Source organism: Hibiscus syriacus, unplaced genomic scaffold (genome assembly GCF_006381635.1).
Source record: "Hibiscus syriacus cultivar Baekdansim isolate YM2019G1 unplaced genomic scaffold, ASM638163v2 tig00112236_pilon, whole genome shotgun sequence".
Lineage (NCBI taxonomy): Eukaryota > Viridiplantae > Streptophyta > Magnoliopsida > Malvales > Malvaceae > Hibiscus > Hibiscus syriacus.
Window position 1 is genome coordinate 21,402 of NW_024063279.1, and position 14,261 is coordinate 35,662.

General features: G+C 29.8%; 1 pseudogene; it reads right to left on the reverse strand.

The window, feature by feature from the left end:
* Nucleotides 1–4,974: 4,974 nt before the first annotated feature.
* LOC120176338 lies at nucleotides 4,975–7,063 on the reverse strand (annotated as a pseudogene).
* Between the last annotated feature and the right edge of the window lie 7,198 nt (nucleotides 7,064–14,261).

Consider the following 14,261-nt stretch of genomic DNA (forward strand, 5'->3'; position numbering starts at 1 on the left):
AAGGTATTATATGGATATAATATGGTTTGAGTAAGTGTAGTTGAGTTTAATGACATGAAAGGAATTCGAAAATGAAAGGTTTAGGTAGATATTGATAAATTTTCGGGTTAAGGAATGAATTCTGGGCAAGGGGTATCGATACTGTTTATCCAGTACCAATACTTCAAAGAGAAAAATGGGTGATATTTGGGTATGGTTATCGATACTGGATGAACAATATCGATACCATAAGCCAAAAGTTGATAAATTATTCAAGGAGTATCGATACCGAAGAGGTAGTATCGATACCAAGGGTACCGATACCATTAGGCGAGTACCGATACCATTTTTGAATGGAATTCCATAACCGGAAAAGAGTATCGATACCAAAGCACAGTATTGATACCACAGTAAAGGAAGTATCAGTATTGTATCTTGGGTACCGATACTACTTAAAGTGAAAAGCTGAATTAAGTACTTCTTTTAGCTTAGGTTATTGATCAATTTATAATGCTTAGAATTCTGATATTCGTATCAAATGTATAATTGTGTAGATATAGAACATAAGTAAGTTCCGGAACAGTCGACGAGTCAAGATCGATCAAGAGAGAGAGATAAAGAGTTATAGAAGTTGTTGGGACTAAGTGAGGCTAAGGTGAGTGCATACTATATTATAGATGGTGTTTTATGGAAATAAGACTTGTGATAAGTCTATTTCCTATGTTTGATTTCATGATTCTATAATTATAAGCATGTAGATATCTTTGATTATTATGAGTATATGCATAAGTGACATATATTTATATGTTATGAGATATGTTACTTGATCTATCTAAACATAAGAGACCAAAACATAAGCTATATGATACAATATAAATAGTTATATGCACATGTGATACATGTTATGAGACAGGACCTATGTGATTACATGAGAAATGATATGAGTTTTATGAGTACATGTATATGTGATGATTTGGTTGACTATGTGAGCATGTGAAACATATAAATGGTAAAACCCATGTTATGTGATATGAGAGCTGAGGGTATAATTCGCATGCCAAGAGTCGAGGGTTCTACGATGTAACACCCCCAACCCGTATTCGACCCGGATTCGAGTTCGAGGTGTCACATTTACTTTTCAAAACTCTTTTCTTTACAAATCCACCCAAAATCTTAAATTCATCATTTGAGAAAATGAGTACTTTTCAGAAATAAATATAATCAAATTGTTTTACAAACCAATCAGAGCATATTCAACTCAATCAATTAGTACATGCCAACTATATTCAAAATAACCAAATACATCAAAATCACCTCTTTTCTGATCTGAAACGTTGTAAGGAAGATACTGACCTGTCTTACTTCTCTTAGCTTCTCTTCTCACTTCTATAACCTACGTGTGAAACAATCACACGCTAAGTCTATGACTTAGTGAGGCATTAAACTTATAAAGAACTCTAATTATTTAAAATGCATGAACATATCATCTCATGATGCCACACCAAAACAATATAACATATATTTATATACAACTTAATACAACATATACATATCACACACTATTTCCATCTCTAATCTTATTCCACTATAAATATTCTATCATTTATATCTTATAATCATATCCTCTTATATATATTCTTTAATCAACATATGATTCATTTAACCAGGAAATACACACATCATCATATAAATCATATAATATTATTCATATCACCAAAGTATATACATTGCATGTAATATATTTATTGTTGTCTCTTTATTAGCCCATATATACTCGTGAGAACTAAAGATATGCGAGTACATTGAGGTTGTGCACATATGCTGTTACCACAGCTCGTATAAGTCCTACTGAGTGTCATATGAAATATGTCCCGAATGACCTGCGAGTATGTCCCGAAGGACCTGTGAGTATGTCCCGAAGGACCTATGAGTATGTCCCGAAGGACCGCGTAGACCCTCGACTCTTGGCATACCAACTATTCCTATAGCTCTCGTATCATATAACATGGGCATTTTTCTTATGCTTCATACATTCATGTATACATATCGTTTCTTCTATCACATATCACATGCACATATGATCATCCATTTTATATCATATAACATACATCCTTTGAATATGTTCCCATATCATCTATCATATAACTTATATCATTTCTCACGTGTTCATGTAAACACGTATGTCATATCTTATTCACATAGGTTCATATATACATCACATAACACATAGAATAACCTATAAACCTATACATGTATTCATGTACATACTTTCATATAGTTCATATATCATTGCTATATACTTATCTCACAGTTTTACATAATCACTTATATCTCATTAATTTTATATTTTTCCATGTATTCACTTATATTGAATTCATGTATCTTATATTACATGTCCCTATAATCACTTATTGTCATATAACTCATGATTACATAAATATGATGTCACATATAAACACATAGATCATTTCACATAACTATATTAATTTTCCAAGCCATTTCATATTATAGTTCCATTGCTTAATAATATATTTCATATATGTGGATAATATCTTATAACATGCCATATATCTTATGCTTCATTCTCTTATATTTACCTAGATCATGTAACATATTTCATACTTATATATATATATATCACTTCGATTATTTATTTTATATACAAATTAATCTATTTACTTAATTCAATTTCATATAACTCCTATGATCTTTTCATATGGCTCCATTGATCTTTACCATATACCTTATTTATTATAAGTTCATTTAAGCCTATAAATCTTTCCCATATAATTTATCTTACATATTCATATAGTCACTTCTATCAATGTCTCTTAATTTATATTATTCTCATATTGTCCTATAGGTCATTACTATTCAACTTATCTTATTTGTTTGTATCATCACTTTACATTCAAGTTTCCTAATTGATACATTATTCCCATTTCATTCTATAACTCAATCTTATTTAGTTTATTTCAATTCAAATTAACTCATATAACTCTATTATATTAATTCTCTTAATTAATTATGCTATTATGTACTTGTCCAACTCATACTTCTATTATTCATATAACTTTTTCACATAATTACCTAGTTTCTATCGTTTCTCATGGATTTACTTTCATCATATTCTCTTATTTTTACGTATTTTATCTCATAATCATATATTCACATTATCATGTGATTTATGTTTATTCTCTTATGACTCTTCATAAACATATCTTTTCATTTCCATATCTCACGTAAATCTTATCATATAACTTATCCTTTATACTCATATAAATTATATAGTACATACAAGAACATATCAGCTCATATAATCAACCATACACACATTTCATGTCATTCACATACTTATAATCAATACTTCATGCATAATAAAATAACTATCGGAAATAGACTTATCACAAGTCCAATTTCCTTATAATCCTATAAAATAAGATGCACTCACCTGGCCTCACTAGTCAATGTCGATCTCTTATCTTTTCCCTTGATCGATCTTACTTGTCAATGGTTTTGCAACTCGTTTAGGCTCTGTATCGATACCCTCCTTAGGGTATCGGTACCCTCATTGCATTCTAGAATTTTTCGTTTGAGAGGGTATCGGTACATGTTGAATGGGTACTGATACCCCTAGCCCAGAAATCACATTTTCATTCCGAAAATTACTTCATTTCAGCTCAATTGCTTCATATATCATCCCCTTTCTTATTCTTAACTTACATATACATGCTTAAACTCATTACTACTCATTCAATACATCTTTAACTTCAAAATCTAATCATCTACATAGAATTCAAGAATCACATTCAAATCTCAACATATTCTAAATCATATTCTATCACTTCATATCCCTTAATTCAACCATTGACAAGTCAAATTTAACTTCAAATTCTTCTTATCAATTCTTTTCCAAAATTTCATTTAAAAACTCCAAATCTCTAATCTCTCTTAACTCCTTCATTCTTTGGTTTTACCGTAACTTAAGCTTTCCTTAAACTTATACATCAACTAAGAATTATAACCCAACTTTAAATTTAGCAAATAATTAACCAACAAGAAACTCACCTTTTATTTTGGCTTCACGCAAGAATGAAGAAGAAGAAGAAGAAGAAGAAGAAGAAGAAAACTCTGGAATCCTTCTCTTTTCTCTTCTACTCATCCCACGTGGGGATAATATAATTCCTCTAAAAAAATCTTGCTATCAAATGACCATTTTGCCCTTCCACTCTTTTTATATTTACCAATCAATCCTCTTGAATAAAATTCTTAATTAAATCCTTGAACTTTTAACTTGTTTCAAAATCAAGCCCAAAATTTTCAAAATTTGCCATTTAGTCACTGACCCTGATTTGGGATGTTACATACGAGGTCTTTCGGGACAATTCTAGGAGGTCTTTCGGGATATTTTATATGGCAATCAGTGCAAATTTATACGAGTTGTGGTGACAGTATTTGTGCACAACCTCAATGCACTCACATACCTTAAGTTCTCAGTAATGTACATGGACAAACCAAAGATATAAAAAGAATTAATGTGTTTATGAGGTGACATGTTATTATTTGTTAAATGCATGATCATGTGTTATTGTTGAGTAGATATATGATGACTGTTATTACATTCTGATATTATATGATTGCATATTTCATGATTTCACTATTGTATATTATGCCTCACTAAGTCTTTGACTTAGCGTGTGAATGTTTCACAAGTAGGATCCAAGAAGTCTGAAAAGAAAGGATAGCAGTAGGGACAACATAACATCATCAGAGATCAGATCAGCAACAATTTAAATGTAGGTTATTTTGTTGTAGTAAATAGAGTTGGCATTTACCAAAAAGTTTGAATTGTATATGTTCTGATCGGCTTTGTAAACCTTTTTGATTTAAAATATGTAAATTATTCAGTTTATTTAAATTAAGTCTGAATTTCTCCACTATTTTATATAAGTAAATGATTTGAAATGTCAATGTGACACCTCAAACTTGTAACCGGGTCGGATACGAGTTGGGGTGTTACACTCTAAACCGAGAAAAATGCATTATTAAGTAATTGCTTCCCCCTCCAAGGCTTTAATCATATATGTAGGGTGGGGGTTTAAACATAATGCGTAAATCTAAGCACATTTAGCGGCTCTGTGTGACAACTTTTTCCAGTCTACCAGACGCCTCAAAAACTCCTTAACCTGTAAAATTATGATAACAAACAACACATGCTAAAAGTTAGCCCAAGATTAACCATAACACATGATCAGAATAAAGCAAGAAATGGAAGCTAAGTTTAGTAATCTTGCCTCAGATGGTTCTTGGAGAGTATACGAAGCATTTGTTTCTTTGGGTAATTTGGAAACAAGAATACCAAACCCTTGCCTTCTCTCGCGTAAAACCTGTTCATTAAAAGCAACGTGTTTAATTACAAATTGATTTAGAAACTCGATTAATGTATTATTTTTTTATGATTAAATCTAGCCTTAAAGGCATCTTCATCGGTTCGATCATCGCCAATATAGACGGGTAAAACATCATTTGAATTGGCATAACCTAGAGCCTCCAATAAAAATTCAAGGGCTTTTCCTTTGTCCCATTTGATGGTGGGTCGGATCTCTAATACCTTCCTCCCTTGAGTTAGTTTAAGCTGAGGGTAGTCATCGAGCACCAATCTAACTTGGTCGGCTAGGGCAAACCAACTCTACCAACGACAAAAGAACAACCGTGAAATTCCGGGAAGGCGAATTTTTAATGTTATATTCCGATTTCAACACAGATATGATTGCACCATAAAATTAAGCGTAATGGAAGGCAAAAGATGGCTTGCTGTGTAGTGTACCTTTTCATCGACGCAGCGAAAGTGCACGGACACACAAAACTTGTTGTTTTCCACTTTGGTTCCTGGAATGGATTTTGTTTTCTCTACCAAAACTCTGTAAACCTGGAAATTTAAAAGGAAAACAAATTTGCTTAATATGGATTGCTTCCTTTTACCTTTCTGAAATGAAATTTGACGGTGGGAGTCAAAAACCTCATCAATCATGGGCAAGAATTCACTGGCAGCCTGGAAAAGAACTCCCGTTACCCTAAATAACACACGGCAGTTGACAGTAAAATTACAAGGAAATAAAAAAAAAATAAAGAAATATATTTATCTTTTTTACTAGCGAGTAAAAAGGGCTTAAAAAAGTACAATACGCGAGTGAAATTACACAAGTGGATTGACGCTCTTACTTTTTTGTATTTGTAACTTTTAGATGGTCCCTTGATGTCCATACCATGGCTACCAGCATAATAAAGTCCAGCTAACTTTACAAAGCTGTAAACCTTTATCATCAAAACCAATTCAATTCAACATTGTCCGTCTTGTATTAATCCAGCACGAGGTATATGAACCGTAAGATAACGGTAGTACTGTAATGTACCTTGTCTCTGCACCTTCCGGTCACGATTGCTGTTGTAAAATATCTCGCAACTTCTCTTACGGTTGCTCTCATCTGATTGGAGACGAAGAACGAATCAGTAGGAGTTTTATAGCCGATAAACAGCAGTAACGAAGATATTAACCTCTTTAGGCATGAAAGCTCGATCCGGTCTTCGACAATCGGAGACAGTGTGCCGTCATAATCAAGAAACATGACAATCTGCTTCCCTGTTGATGCAGCTACTATTTGCTCAAACATGCTCAAAGCCGAGGGATGATGAACCTGATAGATTATAGATATGAAAAAAACGAAAGGGTCGTTAATCATTAACCAGTAACAATAATAACGGCTGAGGAATCGGATTCTGGAAGTAACGATTATTGATGGAGAAATAGAACCTACAATCCAGGAGCTTCGGTCGTCGGTTTCGGTAAGGAAGCAGTAGTAGTAGACCTGATACGAGTTGGAGAAGAAGTTCTCATGGAATCCAACCAGGCATTGATTTTAGCCCCTCCTTTTTCAGTTTCCAACTTCTTCATCAGTAGCATCTTAAGGTCTTGAGGTGAAAAGGACTTGGCCACCGGAGGAGATGATGGAGGCACATTCCTACGCCACGTGATATCACATCAAGAACCACCACATTTTGTTGATTAGCCATTTTTTTCTTAGCTTCGTCTGGTTTGTCTTCAGCATATTTTTTCAGGGAAAAAACTTTAGACCCAGATATGGCCAAATAAAAGCACATTAAATGATATAACATCAAATTCTAAATGGCTAGCGTTGATACCTGAAGAGAGTAGAGAACTAAACAGAGTCTGAAAGCAAGCAGAGAAGATGGCAATGTGTGAAGACAGCCAGTGTTAGGTTTTTAAATAAGAGGAGAACGAGAAAAAAAAAGATAAATAACGAGAATAAATAAATACTCAAATGAAAAGACGAAAATAACAGAATCGCACCAATATTCAACAAGTTGGAAAAGAAACGTGGGGGGGTTAGTCTAGTCAATTAAAAAACTTGGTTTGACACAGAGCGACGAAACAGCCATAACTTGGGTGACCAAATGTACTTTTGGACCCCACCCTTCTGTTTAAGGATTAAACTGTCTTGTTCCACTTAAAGGGCACTGCTTGCTTTTTAGCTTGGCAATACCAAGGTAGAACTTGGTTTTTTTTTTTTTTTTTACAAATCTTAATTTTAATCTTAATCCTACTCGGAGGTGGAGGAGAACTCTAAGAAAAGGAAAAAAATACTCTTAATGAATCTAATTTATGATCGAAAAGAATAAAGATAAGTAAATTGATTAACCAATTAAGTATGTACTTCCTCGATACACGAATGTAAAATCAAGTGATACAGTGTTGATTTTTATACTGACAAGTGTGTTTTGACAAAAAAACGCCGTAGAATATTTACGATTTGGGTATTAAGCATGGTTAGGCCTTTGGGCCTAAAGTTTAGTAAAACTGACTTGAGGAAAAGTAAGAATTGTCAACCGAATAATCTTGTTAAAATAGCAAGCACGAGATAAATAAAGCAATTACTACATCTACGAAATGAGGGTAATTTACATTTTAGATAATTTAATTTAATTCAAACTTTTATTTAAATCATAAATTTTTAATTTAATCAAAGTATATCATTCAATTTTTACTATTAATAAATTGAGTTACTCATAGTAATAACACTGTTAAATAATTATAATGAAAAAAAACGAAATTAACATTTTTACAGAACGCTTAATTAATAACATAAATATTTTTTTGAAAATTATAAAAAAACACCATTTTTTTTCTTTTAAATTTTATTTAAATGAAATATTTGGGAACAAAAGAATGAATTAGTTGAGTTAATTAAGTATTTATTAATATTTTGATAAGAGATGAAAGTTAAAATCTCAAAAAAAAAGATTTAAAAGATTCTATATACTAAAATTATAATTAAAAGTTATTTAATAAAATTTATTGTTATTAGTTTAATTTATAAAAAAAGGTTATCAAATAAATTTTGGTTAGAGTAAATAAGAAATTAATTAAACCAATATGACAATATAACAAGTAGGGGTCAGCGTTCGATTGAGTCGAGTCGAGTCATAAATTTACGAGTTATTTGAGTTAACAAGTCTTGTTTTATAACTCGAATTTGATTTTTTTTTCAATCGAATCAAGTCAATTATTCGAATTTTTATTTAAATTTAATTATAAATATTTATAATGTTATAGTACTATTTGATTCCAATTTAAATAAATTTTTTTATAAATATATGCAATGGCTATATATTTATTTATATTTTTTTCATATATGATATACATATATCATGCAAAATCGATGGATGCGACTCGATTTTGTAAATCAATATGCTAATTACTAAAAGTTTTGAGTTATTCAAGTTGTATTTTATAATTCGATTTAAACTTGAAATTTTTTTTTTCGAGTCGAGTTTATGAAATTACAACTTGAAGCCAATTTGAATCGAGTTGAAAAAATTAATTTTTTAAGTCGAGTCGAATTTTATTTTTGCCTAATAACAAGAGAAGTAGAATATTAGTTTGGAGATGGTCTAAATTTCAAGTTAACTGAAGATTAACGAAATGATCATACAGCAAAAATTCGTTATAAACTCAAAGCCTTTTTCCCCTCTATGATAATTGGTTTAGTTATAAACTTCGGACCAAGTATGAAACGATGCCATTAGGTGTTGTCACATGTGGTCTACCGGCTATCATTTTAAAATGACTTATTTGGTGATTTATTTTGTCCAAGTTTGTCGGGAAGGTCTAGAGTGTAGCATTTTAATATAATGTTAAAATAAGGTGTTATCGATTTTATTATTATTTAAATAAAAAATTAATAAAAATTTTATCTAAAATATTATTATTTTTACTTAAAACATTAATTTTTTAACATTTTCAGTAAAAGTGTCCAACAATAATAAAACATATAGAAATAATAACAAAACCGGTAGCGCTTTATCAAATCCGGTAAAACTCCCAATAATAACAAAACTGATAGAAATAATAATATTTTCAGTAAATTTTTATCGATTTTATTATTTAAATAATAACAAAACCGATAATGCTTTTTTTTAATCGTATATTAAGACTGTTGTACGTTAATATTTCGAAAGTTTGTCTCAAGCACCAACATGATGATGTTCGGTACGAATTAAATTTTGTCAACGAGTATATTCAATTATAATATATATTTTATTTAATACATTAAATGTGACAGTATTATTATCATAAATCTATAAAACAAATGGGAGTTTATTTCTCCAACCAAACTATAATAAATTCTCTTTCAATGATTCATACGAAACATGCATGCAACAGTCAAAGAAATAATCCTTTTTCGTTCTTCTTCTTTTTTAGATTTCGTGTTCTCTCAGCCGCTCTCTTCTTCTTTTTTTTTTTTTTTTAAGTTGAGATGTTTTCTAGTATATATTACATTTTTTTATTTTGTTTAACCCGCGACGGTATCAGCAGTGATGGAGTTCCCTTAGGGCTCAAGAGGCCCTAGGTAATTACAATTTTTTTTATCTAATTACAATTTAGGTAATTGTAAGTTTAAATATCAGACAAATTAGAAGTTGTCATATGAATTTTAAGTTATTTTAATATGAATTTAGGGTTAATACAAGGTAGTATCTGTACAAAGACTTTCAACTATATGACAATGAACACTTATGCCCCTACATACACAGTGTTCGAACTCGAGACCTCAAGGACAACAATAATCTTTTAATCACTAAAGTCGCTTGGTTCATGCTGAATTTCAAATTTAAATACCTAATAAATCGTTATATTTTCTTAAATATTCTAATATTTTGGACCCTGTCAATAATTAATTTTGGCTCCGTCCCTTGGTATCATTTTTTATGTTGGTTGTTGATCACCAATTTTACCTTTTTTTTGTTTGTGGTACTTTTTTCTGTCTTTGAAACACATTTTTTGTCTTATTTTCAATTGTTTAGTCATTCTTTTTATTTGTATGTTTTCTCATAGTTGAATTTGACGACAACACAATTGCAAGATGATGTTTATTTGAAATCCTGTTGGTCTTTCATGCTATGAACCCTCCGATTGAATTTGAATACAATTTATGTGTACTTAGATAGTTTTTCATGACGCTCAGCTCTGATTTGTTATTTTCGATGGTCTTTCAATAATTTAATTCTCTTTTGTGGTTTGTTTGTAGATGCAGTCAGCTTTGTTTGTATTTATTTTTTGTTCGAGTCTTTTAATTGAATTTTTAATATTTTTCATGTATGGTCATTAAGAGACTAATTTTAATGTTATAAAAATTTGTCCAAATTATATATTTAATTTATAATAATAATTGTAAGCTTCTATTAGACATCTTCACTTTTTAATAGAACTAATGGGTTTTTTTTTAATAAAACTTCTATTAAAAAAGAATAAACCTTTTTCGTTTCTAGACTAATTAATCTTTTATATAACGTGTAAGTGTAGAAACGACAAGTATCTATATCCCTTTTTATTTCTACATTTATTTTACAACTTTTAACGCATGCATATTGGGTACTCTATATAGCCTATAACGAAGAAGGGCGTAAAGTTGAGCCAAAAACGGAATTCCAGCTTTTCACCACCGCCCCCTGTATAAGGGTTATTGAAACAAGCAGCTCCATTTGAATCAATACCACCAGCGGTTTTGTTCCGTCATTTTCACATTACGCCTCTAATTCTATTCTTCTTCTTTTAATTTTCATGAAAAAAATCATTTAAGAATTACTTTACGAGCAAAATATCCCATAAAAGTATTGCAAATTAACTAAAATTAAAAATGAAGTGAATAGATTTAATTTATTTAAGAAGTTTTTTGGTTGATTCATGGCCCGAGAAAGGGAAGTTATATCGTGTGATAGTCTTAATATACGATTAAGGAAATACATTATTAGTTTTGTTATTATTTTTTTAATAAAATCGATAAAAAATTATCTAAAATATTATTATTTCTACATAAAACATTAATATTTTTTAACATTTCTTGTAAAGTGCCTAATAATAACAAAATCGGTAGAAAAAATAACAAAACAGTTAGCGTTTTATCATATATGTTAACAAAACCGATATAACGCTCAATAATAACAAAACTGATAAAATAATAATATTTTTTATTATATTTTTACCGATTTTATAAAAAATAATAACAAAATCGATAATTTTTTTTATTAATCGTATCCCGAGAAAAGCACCCGGAGTTTAACCGGGAATAATTCTGAGAAAGTTCTGTTTCCGCAAGTGTAAATTATCAACATCACTTTCCAGCTTGCCCTATCAACGGTTGTTGAACGAATCTCTTTATTTATGGCGACTGTCATGTCCTTTCTAACGATACCCTCTTCATTATGGTCATGCATTCATGTTAAAATGGGATACAAAATATTAGGAAAATACAACATTTAATGCATGTTTAATTTATATATATTAATACTTCATATAATGAAAATTTCTACAGCGTACGTCACATACCAAACGTACTACTAAAGCGACGTATCGAAATACACTACAAGTAAATTTGTTTTTATTATGTAAATATTAAAAAGTATAAGGATTTATTTAAAATTAACCATTAATTAAAATTTAATATTATTGTTAGTTAAAATAAAAAAATAATTGTTAGTTAAAAGTTTTAAGATTCAACTTTATTAGCATCAAATTAATAATTAATGAATAAATTAAAATATTAGTATTATTGTTAATTAAAACTAAAGAATAAATTCAAAATCAATTATCAAAATAAAAATAAAGTAAAAATTATAAAAGATTTAAAACCTATAAGTCTATAATCTAAACAGAGAAAAGTGTGAGGGTTTGCATGCAATTTGACCATTTAAATTAAAACAAAAGTATGAGGATAGTGTAATTTAGTCATGTCTATTAAAACAAAAACATTCGTTTCTCTGAAATATAAATGAGAGAAACTATAGGGGTTTTTCATGCAATTTAACCATTCAAAATTAAAAACAAATAAGGATGTTGGAATGTAATTTTACCTTTCGAAAATAAAACTAACCTAATAACCCAATCGTGCAACCTGCAAATGGAAAAGACGACCGTTGCAATTGAAAGAGACTACCGGTTAATCGAGAGATGGACTTATACGCGGCCGCGGTTGGGGACGAACCAGAACTTCCGGCCATGTTAGTCGCCGGCAGTTGGAGACGGTTGGGCGACGGTCGGGGTAAAACACAAACGAAAACTAGAAACGCGATTAGGATATTTTTGTAAAACTGCAAAACGGGGATTGTATTCTCCAAACTGGCCGACAGCTTGCCTTCGAATGGTGTTGCGCGACGGGGACTGAGCGACGGTGAACGGCAATGCTGGATTTGTAGTAGACTGTTTTTTGGTGAGTCAAGGTCTCTGGCGGTGACGATCGATGATGACCATTCTTAACTAAATCATTTAAAAATATTAATTCTAAATAAATTAAATTATTAAAACTAATTATTATTTTTAATAAATATAATTATTAAATTATAAATCTATTTAAAGTAATATTAAATTTTAATTAATGATTAATTTTAAACAAATCTTTATATTTTTTAAATATTTATTTAAAGATAAATTTGTTTATAGCATTTCAGTATATCAATTTAGTGATACGTTACGGTATGCGACACAATGTGTAGACTCTTCCCCATATAACATTATATATAAGTCCAATCTCTACCACAAAAATCTTCTACTGAGTCTTTAAACTAGTAACTAAAATTATTTTAAATCTCTTTGTAACCTAAAAGTCTTATTGACTATTTAAAATATTATTTAATAATAAATGATATTTTACTATAATATTAATATTATTTAATTTTAATTGAACTTATGAAATAAAATATAACATTTTTAATATAATAATAATCATATTAATTGAATTAAAATTTAGACTATAAACCTAAATATTATATAAATAAAATTAGAATTAAATTTAAACAAAAGTATTTTTTAATTAATAAAAGATAAGTATAAAGTTATATCTATTTAATTATAACTTTTAATCATTTAACATTAAACACTCATAACCTTAACATTTTTTATGTTTTAATTCAAAATTTTAAAAATAATAATTCATTTCGTGCTCAAATTGTTTGGTTAGTACATATTATTATTATTATATATAACTTCAGGCTGACTCAAATATATAGAGAGAATTTACCGTATTTACTCATAAATTGACTGATGTGATGGTTTTAAAGTACAAGATTCATGGCTAATGATTTTGGAAATAAATCAAACATGCCTCGCATGGAATTCAATTCTCTCGACATAAATTTGTATCAGATAAAGTTTTCTTGAAATAATATAATTAAAGATTAAAACTATTTTTAAAAAAATTCAAGCGGTTTTATAATTAAATAAGTGTAAATGAAATTAAAATAATTAAATAAAGAGGTGAAATTATGTTTAATATTTGATAATGATCAATCTTAATAAATTTTATATCGACGTAAATCTAAAAAAATAAGAAAATGTTAAAATAAACTAAAATCAAAAAATTTGTATAATTAAACAAATTTAGATAGATCTTATCTTAGGCATATGTTTCTCCATATTTATCGAGGTGGTCTTGGAACAAAGCGTGCATTCTTCAGCTGATAAAGAGTTTTCTTACTGGGGGAGTCTCTTTGGGTGACCTGAAGTGATGCTTATGTCTCAAAGGTAGAAAACTTCTGGCAGGCTGGAGCTTTAGGAAAAATGATGGAAATGAGGCAAGAAGATTATAATTCTTGCTAATACTGATGGTATTGTTGCATTGAAGCTACCTTGTTATGGGAGGAGATTAGGGTTAAGAATGCTAATGTTGCTTGAAAAAAATTAGTTTGGTTTCCATTGCACATTCCTAAGC